At 41.4% G+C, this 15,703-nt stretch overlaps 1 protein-coding gene across 1 annotated transcript in view; it reads right to left on the bottom strand.

Moving 5' to 3' along the window:
• The window catches only part of CDC42SE2 (CDC42 small effector 2), an 83,122-nt gene extending 68,779 nt beyond the window's left edge, over positions 1 to 14,343 (bottom strand). The window contains exons 1-2 of the mRNA XM_030969337.1: positions 14,025 to 14,343; positions 13,074 to 13,139 (exon numbers count right to left, since the gene is read on the bottom strand). The gene's annotated coding sequence lies outside the window, so the exon portion shown is untranslated. The remainder of the gene's footprint in view (positions 1 to 13,073; positions 13,140 to 14,024) is intronic.
• Positions 14,344 to 15,703: the final 1,360 nt, after the last annotated feature.

Below are 15,703 nucleotides of genomic sequence, written 5' to 3'. Positions count from 1 at the left end.
AAACACACTCATAAGAGCTGGCTCTGACTGAAAAGAAGAATCACTGCTACTTGAAGTAGCAGGAGAATATTTAGTGCTGTTAAACCTCTACTCAAAAAACTCAACCCAAACAAACCAGAAGACTGGTATTCATAGAGCGTCCACCTGCAATGATAGTCATGAAAGCACTGATATATCAGAAATGGGTTTCAAAACAGACAGAAGACAGGAGGAAAGCTGAAAATATCCAACAATCTAGTTCACACTTCAAATGTGCATATAAAAATAACATAAATGTGGTAGTAAATGCAATTTTGTACATCTCTTGTATTAGATAGGGCAATGTTTTGCAGATTTCACTAAAATAGAGCAAACAGAGCAAAACAACGCCCCAGACAAAAAGGTCCACCTCCCTTCTACACTTGAGATTCCCAATGTTTGAACCTTCACACTATATGGCGAGGCATTTGCTTGCTGACTTCTGCTGGGGGGCTTTTTTATCATATCTGAGCCCTTCCTTGCCCACACACTAGGGAACCAAGTCTTCTCTTTCTTCTCAGACTGACATAAGACAGATTTTAAACGTAAAATTAAGGGGTTTTTATCTTTACCCATGTAGTTTTCTAAAAAGATCGTCAAAGAAATTATGAACTAGGAGCGAAGAGCTAAGGCAGATGAGAGCAGGTATAGCAGACTATAAATGCAGAAAAATGGTTGCTGAAAAGAAAAATATTGTGAAGGAAAAGAGGAAAGGGATAAACTTGTCTGCATGGCATTGCATGGCAACAGCTGTGAAAGTCCAATATGAAGCAAATAAAATTCTTAAAGCCAGAAAGGCAATCATGTCTTTTTAGAGTAGATGTCAGCTTTATAACAGAAGTGTCACTGAAATTTAGCTACCCTCTGGTTTAAGACACTGTGGACAACACCTGATACATGGACAGGAGAAACAACTCATTTAGCCACAGTTAAACACAGACCTCCTCACTCAAATGCAATGCAACTGAAAGCAAAGTGGAGAAAGATTCACATTAGTAAATTTCACTGAGAGAAAACTGCATTATGAGAAATTAGCAAAGAGAACACATTAAAAGCACACATAACATCCTTAGCATGTCGAGACCAATTCTGTATAAACAATTTAAATATGTACTAACATTTATACAAATGAGGTAACAGTAGATATAACAGTATCTATATTTACAATCTCTAAGCCAAATGTTTTCCTCCACCCCTCTCCTAAATAAAAAAAGACTTCAACACTTTCCTAAGCTTCATCATTAGAAATCTAGGGCCATGCTGTAAGAGCAGCAGGACAGAACAATGAAAGCCATCCTTGTACAACAACATCTTAAAAAGTCAGTCAGAAATGAGATGATCTGGACCAGTGGCTGTAAGTCATCATGTCACAGCTATTTGGAATTCCAGATGTATGAATCCTGGAGACTAAACAGACATCCTAATGGACAATTTAATTAATAAAATCATTGCTATAAATGGTAGACTTTTGGCTTGAAAGGCTATTAAATAACAGCAGATAGGAAAAAGCAGTTGTTTGCAGGTACTGCCAAGGCACACTACTTATCCAGCAGTGCCAACTCTCTATTAACTCTGGAGGGCTTACTGCATACTTGCCCACATCACATTCATTAAAAAATCCAGTTACAACAAGCATCTGTATAAGTGGTATCATTTGTGTGAGAATTTGAAGCTGTATGCTTCTCTGAAGCCTTGTTTTCAAGTCTGTATTTCTAAATAATAATTACATTACTGATTTAACCAGTTGCAAAAAATCACTAATGTTGCATTAGTGATTAACAGGTCACATTAACAGGTGATTTCATTGTCATCCTGATATTATCTCTCAGATGATTTCTTATTTTACTTAGTCCGTCCCAGCTTACAAGTCACATTTGCCTTCTATGAGGAGTTCACTATAAAACCTGTGTATGAAAACAAAGATTACAAAAACCAAATCAATCGGGTTGAAAAAATGGGATATGGGTGCCCTTAGAAAGGTGAAATGTATCTATTAGTACAGTGCTTCTACTGAAGAGAGACATTATTTTAGAGAACCTCAATGCCAAAGAAGTATATTTTAGTGGAACAGCTATAAAAACATCATAAGCATCAAAAGAATTGAGAATTAATAGTGCTATTCCTAAGTATCAAATTCAGAGAGTAAAATCATTACTGTAGCTCCATAACACCTTCTAAGTTGTTTTCTAATTATTCAAAACAGGTTGGAATTTGATACAGAAATGGAAAACACAACACATGTACACTGTAAACTTTAAAGATGTATTCATACCACAAAGAAAAAGATTTTCTAAGCTAGAGAGCCTGTGAATTTACAATACATGAACAGTTAGTCTGCAGACATTCAGTCCTGTCTGCTAGAAGAAAAAAAACAGTGAACTTCAGCAGTTTATCCATTAGAAAATAAAAATCTAAAGTTTGCATTGGGTTTCACTGTCTTCATTTGGAACTTTTTCATCATTTTGAAAGTTATTAAAAACAAAAATGGAAAAAATACCAATTATTTATTTTGCACCTAAGTCATTTTTATCTCCATAGACATACACCATATATATACACACAGGTTTAAAATCTTCATTCTATTCTAGTCAAAGGCAAAGTCACATACATACAAGAAATTACAGACAGCCCATAGAGCATATTTTAGTATTTCACTATGAAGCCTGTAATTGGTACAGCAATTAATTACACAGAACCACAATGAATGGAGTCAGTGAAACATCAGTGAATTTAGACCTGTGCATATTTGGCACCAAAAGAGACATACAGTATGTAACATTAAAGATAAGTTGAAAAAAATTGTGAAGGTTCATTTTAGTTTCTCCCATTCCTATCAGAGGGTTATAAATCTCAAAATCAGAACTCCTTAGTGGACAAATTGAAGTTGGAGTTTACACTTAAGGTATGTCTTTAGGAGAAAGACACTCTGTTTCTTTAGGAGAAAGACATTTCTGTTCACCAGCTCAGCCCTAGAAGAGGACTTGGGACAGTAGCCTACTTCAACTTACCTCAGAATGCCTTTTCCTCGCCTCAAACATTGTTCTCAAGAGATCCTTAGAAGACAGCAGCACCAAGACATTTCAATACTTTACAATGTTTGCGTTTATCTTGGGTGGCCTCCAGAAAACCCCCCAAGTCTCAAAAAAAAGGCAAATAATTCTCCCAGAAACTAGTAGGGGTCAGACACCCAGAAGACTGGTGTCCAGGCCCTGTTTATCCGTACTGGAATCAGGCTTTCCTATTTCTCCTCTTTCTAATGAAATTCCTTGGCTCAGAGATGCACATGCTTGCTTTAGAAGATGAACACATAACACGGTATGAACACACTAGGGAGAAGACTGAAAGATAATCTGGGATAAGAAGCAGAAAGTGCAGAAATTCAGCTACATAAAGGGTGAACCTTGTATTTCACTTCAGTTAGGCACACTGAATTTTGAGTATGGAGAAACTCAGTATGTATTAAAAAGTTTGAGAGGGTAAACCTTTCTTTCTCAAGATTATTTTACTACCATAAAGGCTTTTATTTTTTTTCTAAACAGTGGGAGGAAGGTGCATTTAGTAGCATGCTTTTCAGAGCTGGTACTCTGTTTTCACACCTGCCAATATAGACTTTGAAAACCTGACACGAGTAATTTCACTGATTCATCAGATAAAGGATGTAGTTTACTTGAATTTTTTCTTCAAAATCCAATATGAAAAATCTGTCTGCTTTAAATCACCCAGATGACAATCAATCTGTGTGGGACTACAGATCCTGTACATAACAGAAACAGGTCAAGGGAGTGATAGAACAAAAAAAATCCCACCCAAAATTACAACAGTTCACTGTCTGAAGTCCTACTGACCCACAAGTTTTGTCTTTTAAAGACATTTCAAGAGAGACAGTCTAGTAGATGGTAAGTATCTTTCTCCTGAAAATAGAAAAAAGGACCTAGCAAGTCACTAGATATACAAATGACTACACTGCATACACAGTGATGTTCAGCCCCCGCAGAAACAGCCTTGAAAAAGCTGCTTGTTTTCCTAAGGCAAAGACTGTCAAAGCCATCACTTCCCACACTTGCACTCTCAAAAGGAGGCCTGGCATTTTGAAGGAAAAATATCACAGAAATAAGAGTTATTACTATGACAGATTGTGTACAACAAGTGAATGGCATTGTAAAAACAAAATGCACCAAGTAATGTGAACGCACACACAGATGGCTGAGATCTCCAGATGACTCCCCAAGTTAAGAACAGTCTGAAGGTTCACGTCACGCCAGGCTAACAACTCTGCTCTACTGGTGGCAAAGGCAGCTCTGGTGAACCTCCTGACTCATCTGAACTCTGATGCAGCAAGAGCATCTCAACTCCCCTTGGACCCTTCTAGGTTGTTTTGCTATAAGGTTTACCTATGCGACGATATAGTTAAGAAGCCCACTCTCTCAGGCCATATAACAAAAGTTATCATGACTTGGTCTGCATTTTGAACCCGTATCAATGCCTATAATTCTTAATAACAGTGGGTCAGTAGTTTTAAACTAGTAAGTTATTGCAAGTAATTAAAATTTCATAGACTCATATAATGTGCTGAACTGAAAGGGAACCACAAGGATCATCATCCCACTCCTGGCCCTGCACAGCACAGCCTCAAGAGTCATACCATGTGCCCAAGAGCATTGTCCAAACACTTCTGGACTCTGTCAAGCTTGGTGCTGCAACCACTTCCTAAGGGAGCCTTTTCCAGGAACCAAGCACACTCTGGGTAAAAAACCTTTTCCTAATATCCAACTTAAACCTCTCCTAGCATAGCACATTCCCTCAGGTCCTGCCACAGGTCATCACAGAGATCAATGCTGCTCCTCTATCCCTCACAAGGAAGTTGTAGACTGCAACGAGGTCTCTGCCTCTCTTCAGTCTCCTCCAGGCTCAGCAAACTGAGTGACCTCAGCCACTTTTTAAATGGCTTCCCCTCTACATCCTTCACAGTCTTCATTGTTCTCCTACTTTAAGGCTTGAGACAATCAATATAGCAATGGGGAATATAAATCATTCTTCATCCAAGTCTCCAATTTTTCCAAGTTTATTTAGACTACAGTAACATAGAGACAAAAAATGTCAGCTTTAACTTTTCTCTTGTCGACTTTTCCAACAAATTCATAGGTATTTGTAAGTTTGTCTGTAATCAGCACTGACTAAGGGCAATTAAGAATCAGTTTCAGAACAGAACACAGTTCTTCTTTATTAAAAAAACCAAACTAAACTAGCACTGAATTAGTTCTGATGCTTCAGAACTAATTCTGTATCTGAGAAAACAATAGAAAGTACAGAAGAATCCAAATATGCTTACCCAAAATCAAGCAACTTAAACATTCACAATGCTTTGGCAGAAATCACCAGGACACGCACTATCAGTAGCAAGTGTTCTTGGTAGATATCTCTAGCTGTAACACAATGACTTTTAAGTCTATCCATAAGTTCTCAGAGAGGGAACAAACAAATTGTGGAGCTTCTTTGCTACTTTACAAGATCATCATATGCCATTTTCTGAACAGAAAGAAGACAATTACCCATATTTTATTTCAGTAGAGTTGTTTCAGAAACACACATACACACAGAAAAAAAAGATTAAAAATCAGACAATAGGGGCTTTTAATTCCATGATATTACTTTGTTTTTCATTAAGCAAAGAACATGCAGTCAAAGAACATGCATGTCAAAGAACAAGCAGTGCTAGTGCCACTGAGCATATGTAATATTAACAGATTCTGTTAATGCAGATTCCAACTTTAGCCTTCCGCCTACATGCACACACGCATATCACCATGGTGATCTGCAAAATCTGCTGCCTGGGACTTCAGAACAGTACAGCATTTGACCTCAGCATCTTTGAATAGATGCAAACACAAATTAAGTTACATTTTAAAAGACACTAAGTCACAAATAGTTTGATAAAATTGTCTGTACAGAAGAACACTGACAAAAATATCTGAATATGATTTCAACCAGTAGAAACAAAGCAACAAAGCTTTCAGATCACACTTGCTGTCCTTGAAAGAAAAAGAACAAATTTTAAGTATTTGAAAAAAGAGGTAGCATATAAACAGTATAAAAAGCATAAAAGATAAAAAAAGCATAAAAAGATAATCTAGAATCATCCATTACCTCTGTGAATATTTGAGTACCTATCTGATCTGTGGAAGCATGACTTTCAGAACAACACATTTTCTTTAATGGAATTCTTAATTTGCATACTATTTCACTAAAATGCACACTTGTTTGGACTATCACAGGTCTGTGCCTGCTGTGAGTTTCTCCCAAGTGGGATCACACTTAATGCAGTCTCCTTTTATCTATTACAATTTTCAACTGATCTAAATAATAATAAAATAATCTTAAGAATTAAGGATCATCTTATAAGTGAATACATATATATCCTGGCATCACAAAGGACAAAGGACTGGGAGTAAAGGCAACAGTTGTGCCTCAACCAAATAATAAATACGTTAAAAACCAAATCCACCACAACCTCCAGTACCTGTATTTTTCTGTATATAAACCGATAATGCTCACACTTTGGTTTGTAAGCACTTCTGGATACAACTATCTGCAATTCCACTGAACAAATACGACTCCACCATAACTGCTGGTTGATGGCCAGGATCACTCTCACAAATGCATTCTTGCAGAGATGTAGCTAACTTGCTCTGCAGACCTTAAATTGTAATGAATTTAGGATCTCACTGAAAGCTTCACCACTAATTTAGTCATAGCCAGGGTTTGACCTGCAATGCTTAGAGCTGAAAGGAGTCATCAGTCCTGCTGACTTCCCGGGAAAAGCCAGTGCTAAGTGGAAGCGCCACTTTGCAATCATTCATAGAAAGTAAAGGCACACAGAAAGTAAAGGCAGGGATTTAGAAGTTCTTCTACAGAAAAAGCTTACAGGAAGCTTGGATACTGTAGACCCTAGAGGATGGTCCACATGTGAAACTGTTTGTACTGATATACTGCCCCTTCAAATTCACCTCAGTGAATTTGCAGTCTCAAGTTGAACTAAGATTTTTGAAGAGTACCACAAGGCTTTGCCATTTGCAAGACAGCTTAGAAGAAAACCAGGTACAATTATAAGAAATAGCAGAGCTGAACACGCCTAGATTTATCCTTTAAAAGAAGTCCCTATTCAACACTGAAATAAAGACTTGATTACGTAGCAAACCCTGGCTGTACCAGTGACATGCTCCTACTGTGAGCTAAACATTTGTGCAAGATGAATTTTTGATAGGACAAAACCAACCAACCAAAAAGAAATAAAGTAACAGAACACATCAAAGCTTAGTTTTCTATTACCCCTGCAAATTACTCCTTGCATATGCTTGAGGACAAAACCAAAAAATTCAGATGAGCAAGGAGTACATGAAACACCAAAAATAACACATTGGTGTAATTTGGTGAGGAGTACTCCCTGCTCCCTTTTTCCTCCCCTTAGATGTTACTTAAAATATGCATTTTAAGCCTTTCTTCCAGCCCACTGTACACTGACTTTTTGAACATGTCTACATCAAATGAAATGGGTAAACTCCTATTTCTCAAATACTTATACTTAATTTTGGCTGGAGGAAGCAACTTCTACCGTATCTCAAAATCTGTTTATACAGTTCAAGTGAACAGAACTATTTAACTTGAAACTACATTCTCATCAATTTTAGGCTTTTTTAAACTATATCAAGGCAGAACAAACATTATAAAACTCAGCTTACTAGAAAAGAACTTCAGTGCAAATATACCAGGGCAAGATACCATTCACTTGAAGGGTTAAGAGAAGAAATAGGTAGTTGAGCTCAAGTGAAAAATTGTTCTCAGGAAGCTTTAAAGGAGTAGGTGGAATTCCTCTATCAACTGGTGTTTGATGCTAATAGCTGCATCACATGGGGCCAATTAAAAGAGGTGTTATCAGACAGCACAAGACTTACTGAATATGAGCTGTAAGATAAAAGCAACCAATAAATGTAACAAGACACTTTCTGCATATAATATTTCAGTACTAAGCAGCATGACTGTTTTGACAAGGAAGCCAGCTGCAAATTAGAAAAGTCCTATTTTTGCAAGAGATTTAAACAGTTGGTCTCCAAATTCAGTGAGTGAGTACAAAAAAAGACGATTAAAAGGCCCCATATCAAAAATGAAGCATGGGAAAAGTATATAAAGGCCATACAATGATAAGCCAGAACTTAAGACAGAAAAGGTACTAAATTTAAGACAGAATTCACAAACCTCTGTGAAGGCACATATTTATTTTTTCTATGAGGACAACTGGGATTTTAACTGGGGAGGCTTTGGTGACAACACACTTTCTATTCTGTGAAAAGAAATTTTTCTTAAGGAAACATTTTCGAACTCTTTGTAATAACTGATAAAGTTCAAGGCACATACAGTTAGAAAAAAAACAGGTTGAGTTGTACAGTGATTTGTAAAAAAGTACAAGATACCAACATACCCAGCGAACCATGATGCAGTCTGTAATCAGTTACTGGGTTCATGCCCAGTTTTGCCCTTGTAATGTTCATATACTGATAAAACAAATAGCTCTCTGTTTTAGCCTAAATGGATAGAGATTCTTACAATATTTTATTACTGCTTGCCTAAAGTGCAACTCAAGGCACTCTAACTGTTTAGCTGTGGAAAGTTATTAGATGAGAGAGGTCATCTCCATGTGCAATACCCTTCCAGCATTAAAAGCCCCTTACTGTTGAGAACAAACCTTCTCCTTTTCTATGAAAATGAACTGCAATTTCTTTTCCAGAACCTCTTCCCCAACACAGAGCACTAGCTTATACAATGCAAAAAAACCCTCATCACAGGCCAGAACACATCTGTTACAATCTGTATATGGTGGGGAAAGGATTCAAACTCTGTCCAGTGAAGAACTGAGATAATCGTTTTCTACTAACTATGGTGTCAGATCAAGGGCTCAGGTAACTGCAATTCAACAGACTTTTTACATGACTGGATGTCAGCCTATAACATGATCCCTGCTTTCAACATCACCAGAATAAGTAAACTTTCGAACACAACAGAGTCCCATTTCAGTTGTTTGTTGAATATTGTTTAGCCATAACACAGAAGCAAGCTGTATAGCAGCTCCTAGCTCTTCAGGCAGTGCAATTAGCAGCAGCTTGCCTCCTCCCATGCACCATGCATGCACTAATGCACGTGCAGACAGAAGGTATCACAGAATATGCTGAGTTGGAAGGGACACCCAAGGATAATCAAGTCCATCTCCTAGCCCTGCACAAGACATCCCCAAGAGTCACGCCAGCAGCTCTCCCCTCTGACATATCGCAACAAATATTGCAAATTTGACTGGACAGAAAACAAATAAATTAGAAGAGGAAATTAATATAGTTCATTTATGTTTCAGGAAGAAGCCTGCAAAACCTGCCAACAATTTCATTTACACCTGATGTCTTCCTCCTCACACCCCCATCCTAAGCCATTCTGTTAATGTGAAACTGACAAAGACTATGTAAGACTGCTTTGAAGGAGGTCTGCACTCCGTTAACTTTGCCTTCTACATGGACAAGGCAGCTCTTCTTCCCTTTGTTGTTGAGGGGAAGCAGTCAACAGAAACTACTGTTCCTCTTACGACTGCCCTTGGTCTAGTAATTTCATCTGGCACATCCACTTCTAACCACACACAAAATATCCAATTTGAGAAAGACCAAAGGAGTCCTCAGACAGAGTTACCCATCTATGTAATGGGCATTGAGCCAAGACCCTCTCGTAGGATGCTCACCAGCCTACTTTTCCTACATTCACTTTGCTACCAATAGGCAGCCTTCTCGCTGCTAAACTTCCTGTTCAATCTGCCCTTCATGTGAAGCCCCCACTTAAACATGTTCACTGCAGCTGTTTGATGGCTCTTTTACCCACGTTCAATTGCCTCAGGTTGCCTCTTCCTTGAATTCATCATCAATTCTTATCATTGCTAGTCATACAATAAAATGAGACACTCATCATGCAAGACAGACTTGCTTCATCAAAATAACACGAAACCTTTAAGTGATTGTGAACACTCAAAAGCCTCTCTTCAGATCAACTGATTTCCGTTAAAAAAAAATTAATCCAATCCACCCAACTCAAGATCAGCATCCTTCAGAGCAGTATTCCTCCTCCCCCTCTCTCCTTCATTTTCCTCCAAGGCTTGGCGACAGAAAAGAACACCATGTGCCTGCTTTTCTAGTGCATCTACATCTAGACTATTCAAAAACTAAAATAATTTATTTGCGCAGTGATAAACACTTTGCTTCAGTACTTTTTAACACAAAAGTAATACAGCAGCTGTAATATAAAAAATAACTCCTTCATGTCAACCCTGCTAAGGATACTCTGAGCATTGATAAAATTGGATTGGGAGACAGGCATTCATGTTTCAGCAGTCAACTGTCTACAGTCCTTCAGAACACATGAGAAAGCAATTCCCCCACTTTTAAAGTATGAAAACAGCGACAAACACTTTCACAACACCCTAAGTTCCTCTAAAACTCTTTTAGGCACTACACAATACAAGGCCAGTATTAAAACTAGGAGACACGAGATGGCTAATATTAAACAGTTATGGCAGCAACAAACACATTTTAATGAACATGGCACGAGGAACGAGGGCCACACTAGCCTTCATCCACCTTCTCTATCTACACACACACAGAGGCGTAGGATGAGAAACACACACCCAGGGGTAAGGCGGTGACCAAAGATAAGTGCTTACATCTGTTTACATAAGGCAACAGTCTGCAATGCTTGCTAGAATCATAGCTAGGAAATACACTTATTGCGCTAATGAATTACACGATAAACTGCTACTCACTACCTGGACTCACTCAGGCTGTCAAGTGTAATCAAGAGCTGCAACTGAGTTGCTGAAAACTGATTTGAATAGGCAAAGTATATCACTCAAAAGGGAAAATTAGTCTTATTCTAATTCTATCCAAGCACTCACTGACACTGACCAGAATCCAGTGGGTTTCTAAAACAAAACATGGTGGAGTATGCAAAACAGACTGGCACAAGATTTTCCTTAGCACTATGGTATGCTAAGTTTACATTTAATTTGTCAAGCTAAATTCACTGAAAATAAAGTAACAACAATAAACAAAAACTCAACAGGGGCAGTATCTCAAGGGAGTACTTCAACACCAGGGTTCTTTTTTTCCATTATTGTGTCATTTAATTCCACACTATGCCTCATGTCTAAAAGGTAGGTCTATAAATCACATGAAGCAGTGCTATTCCTAATAGTTTGAAAATATAATCCTGAACTTCAGGAAAACTGCCACCTCAAAGATACATCACAGAATTAAGTATGTTCGCCTCGTCAGTGGTGTAAAGGAAAAAGTATTTTTCTAATAGTGCACTGTAATTCCAGTAAGGAGAAACACAAGAGGCAAAAAAAGAAGCCCCTTCACCTCCACCTCAAGGTCAAAAGGTCTGGCACAAGTATCTTCAGGGTTTGTGCAAGCTTGCTCAAGCTACTGGGTGTTACATGGGACTCCTCTGCAGTGGACAATCAATTACACCAACAATTGCTGATTAGCACTATTTTACCACCAAGTACCACTACTCCTCGAAAAGCAACTTTGTGCTGGGAAAAGAGATGAAATGAGACATTTAATCCTTCTTGTTTGCTGTAACAATTCTATGACACATGATCTGAGATTTTTTGAAACCATTTTAGGGCTAATATTTTATCACTACAAAGAAACCTCTGATACACAGGTTAAAAAAGGCACAGTAAAATATACAGAAAGAAAGTTGGAATACATACTCAATTTCTCATTTCCTTTTTCTGTTTCTAAATCAACTCAACTTTTTTTTTTTTAACTTGATGGGATATTTGAAACATTTCTGTCTTTTCCCTATTGTGATCAGCCACCACATCCTCCAGACTTCCCACAGACCACCACACTGCACACCAAGCCACCACAGAACTTCCAAAACACAGCATCAGAATTACTAGCAAGCTTCAAAAGAAATTTATTTTGTATGGTTATACAACAGCACAAGTAAATTGACAATTATTTCTTTGCAAAACAGAACAAAAGATAATTTAACTGTAATGTTTCTGTACAAGCTACACGTAACAACAGTTTCAGAGTGCTTTGTTCCTCTGGTGCACAAATGCCATATAACATTATATGGACTGTGTGATGTAATTTTTAAGCTATAAAACTCTGGCCTAGATATAGAGAAAATTCACCAGTGTCTTGAACACTGAATAACTCATACTTGTTAGCAAAATCACTTTAGATGCCCAGACAGTTATACCCAGGTTCCAGCTTCTCACTCAAGCTAATGGGAGAACCCAAATTTAAAAAAGCAGTGACATAGCTAGTGACATGTAATGAAGTTTATGTATATACTAAATCTCATTGCTTGTTTGATCTGCTACTTATTTTATTAGTTGTTGTAGTCATTTGCTTGATCATTTCCTGCAATTTCATCTACAACAGTCCTTTTCACCCTTCAAAAAAACCCCATTGCAGTATTACCGTAGATATTTAGTATTTGATTACATCTTTCAAAAATGCATCTATATTTTAACACCGTAAAAAACAGCTCAGAAATATATCTATACCTTCAACGAGCTGCTATTAATCAGATCACCTAAGTAAAATACTTGACTAAATATGCCTTATGAGTGAGGAAAAAGCAGCATCTAATCTCAGTTATTTCAGTGAAATGTAGGGAAACACACTAGTATTACACTTACTGGTATTTCCTATACAGTGATTCAAGTCTAAAAGGCGACTGTCAGCCCTGGAGGATTAAGTAACATCCATCACCATAACCATACCTAAAGCAAGCATTTAAGGCATCACTTTTTCCCAGATTTTCTTTACCCTTTTATTTTTAACCAGTTATTGCAGTCTAGACGAGACATATATATGCAACAGGCATGGGAAAGGAAAAGTCTGCCTGGGGTCTCACTTAAATTACTTCCCAAGTTTTTATATCGCAGACATGAAATAATTCATCATCATTCATCAATCCAAGTTCAGAAAAAAAACTGGAAAACTTACAGTTTAATGCATATCCAGCTTCAGAGTTAAATGTCACAGGGCTTCACGTTCTCCTGGAACGTTCTCCTACGAAAGAGTTCAATTCTCGTAAGCGCACTGGGTCACACACACGGAGTATCCGCCTGAAAACACACACTCACCCCAGCACACAAGAGCCACATTTCAAGTAACAGCTGCTAAGCGCTAATTTTCCTCTCTAGATGCGCACGAAAATCACTGCTGTGGCACCCCAGCTCTCTCCTTCCCCCGCCGGAGGGCCTTACACTCCTCCCGCGGCCCCGCGGGGCTCGGCACGCCGCCCGGGGCACGGCAGGGCGCCCCGGAGGCGTCGCGGCATCCCCGCCGCGGCACCACGCCCTGCGCCGGGCGCAGCCCGACCCCAGGCCCCGGGGCCCGCCGCGGCACCTGCCCTCCCGCCGCACGCTCGGGAGACGGGGCGGGGGCGCACGGCATTAAAAAAGAACCAAGAAAACCTCCCAGCCAAGCCGCCAAAAGCCTCACAACAAACCAAAAAATCCAAAAAGCAAAACCCACAAAATCCAGGAAACCCAAACCCGTCTGGTTTTTTTGGGTTTTTTTAATCGCCCACCACAAAATTTGTGGCTCCCTCCTCTTTGTCCGAGCGTCGAGCGCGATCGTGGCTGAGCATCACCCGCCGCGCCCGCGGCACTGCCCGCTCCCGAGGCGGCGCGGCCGGAGCCTCCCCCGCATCGCCCCGCCCAGCACGGGCTCCGCCGCCCCCGGGCACCTCGCTCGGCCCTCGCTCGCCGCTGCCCGGCCGTGGGGCCGGCGGTGCGGGAAACACCGTCGGTCCCCGGCGGAGGCGCAACACATCCCCCGCCATCGCTCCCAGCGGGCCCCCGGGAAAGGGTGTGGCCGCAGCCCAGCCCACCGGCAGGTACAGAGCAGGGCGGCGAGCGCGGGGCCCCGCAGCCCTGCCCCGCCACTCACCGCTGCCCACGGCGGCGCCCGCTCCTTTGTGTGCCCGCCGCGCCCCGGCACCTCCGTCTCCCGCTGCCGGGCGCCCCGCGCCCCCTCCCCGCCGCGCCGGGGGCGGAGGAGGACGCAGCCGATATCCGCGGAAGAGGCCGCTACCGCCCGCCGGTCACATGCAGCGGGAAGGCGCGGCGCAGGCTCCCGGCGGCTCCCCGGGAGCCCGGCCGGCAGCGTCCGAGGCGAGCTCGGGGGTGAAGATGGCGACCTCGGCGGCGGGGGAGGGAATCCCCGGGCCGGCCCGCTCCGCTCCGCGCTGCCGGCTGGGCTGGGCGCGCCGGGGAGGGGAGGGGACAAAGAGCGGCTGCCGCTGCCCGTCAGCGCTATCGCTGTGGCGCCCGCTCCTCCTCCGCCGCCTCCGCGCCGTCCAACCTCCGCCCGCGCCGCAGCGCTCCCGGCCCGGCCCGACCCGCTCCGCTCCCAGCGCCCGGGGCTCGCTGCCCGCCGCAGGGCAGGGACCCCAGCGCTGACCCTTCCCGAGCCAAAATATGCTGGCATCGCCACGGCCTTAAGGGTGGCGGAAAGCAGGTCACGAAAGCTGGTGTGCTTGTGGTCGGACAAGGAAATGAGAAGGGGATTTGTCTTCTGACCCCCAGCTGTTGACAGCAGCAAGCCCACTCTGCGTGTCGGTAAAATCCATCGTCCTACATCCCCCGTTTCTCCGGCAGTCATTTCAGTTGCTCACAGAGGGGTGGTGAGTCATCATGGGTGCTCCGCACCTGTAGCTGGTTTACTGATTCAAAATAGGTATGGTGTCACTGCGACTCTCGAAGAGAGCTATCCCTGCTCCGTTCCAACAAATCATACATTGTCTTTTAAAAGTGAAAAATAAGGGAAAATGCTGAAGGTGACAGGCATGACTCAAATATGAAACACGATGAACTTGCAATATCAGATATTCCTTTCTAGGTGCAGAATCATGGCTGGAAGCTACACCTGGTGACACTGTGTTGCTGCCAAGCCGTGGTTCTTTACAGAATTAGGCTGCCATCTCTCCTGTGCATGACTTTCCCTGGTTTTGCACGTCATGCCACTCATTCAGTGTCATGAGTTAAGGTGAAAAATGTGCCAGATACTTTTTTTTTTTTGGTCAACGTATTTATGGTTTATTATTTCTCCAGGCTGTGTTTTTACAATTTTTGATATTTTTCTGAGAGAGCTTTGTGCCCATCAATAGACCTAATTTTCCTTCAGAAGGACAAGGTGTGAGAAGTGCCTCCATCAGGCATGCCCTGACACTGATCTTCCATTCAAGAGTCAGTCACCGAAAACCAGTTTTGGCTCAGTGCCCTGCAGATGGTGTTTCTGCTGTGTGTGTCTAGAATATGAACGCCCTTATTTAGAACCCTAGAATCATCAAGGTTGGAAGAGACGTCTAAGATTGTCAAGTCCAACAATCAACCCAGCACTACCATTGTAACCCCTGAACCACTAACCCACATCACCCAGCACTGAATCCAGATGCCTCCTAAACACCTCCAGAGATGGTGACGGCGCCACCTCCCAGGGCACCTATTCCAATGCCTGACATGTCCTAGCAGTGAAAAAATTTTCTGATATCTAATCTGATTTTCCTGTCTCAGCTGAAGGCCATTTCCTCTGATCATCTCACTGCAGACACAGTAGAAGTGACCAAC

This window comes from Camarhynchus parvulus, chromosome Z (assembly GCF_901933205.1).
Source record: "Camarhynchus parvulus chromosome Z, STF_HiC, whole genome shotgun sequence".
NCBI classification, from domain to species: Eukaryota; Metazoa; Chordata; class Aves; order Passeriformes; family Thraupidae; genus Camarhynchus; species Camarhynchus parvulus.
The sequence above is the reverse complement of the archived record's forward strand: the minus strand, read 5'-3'. Positions and strand labels throughout refer to the sequence as shown.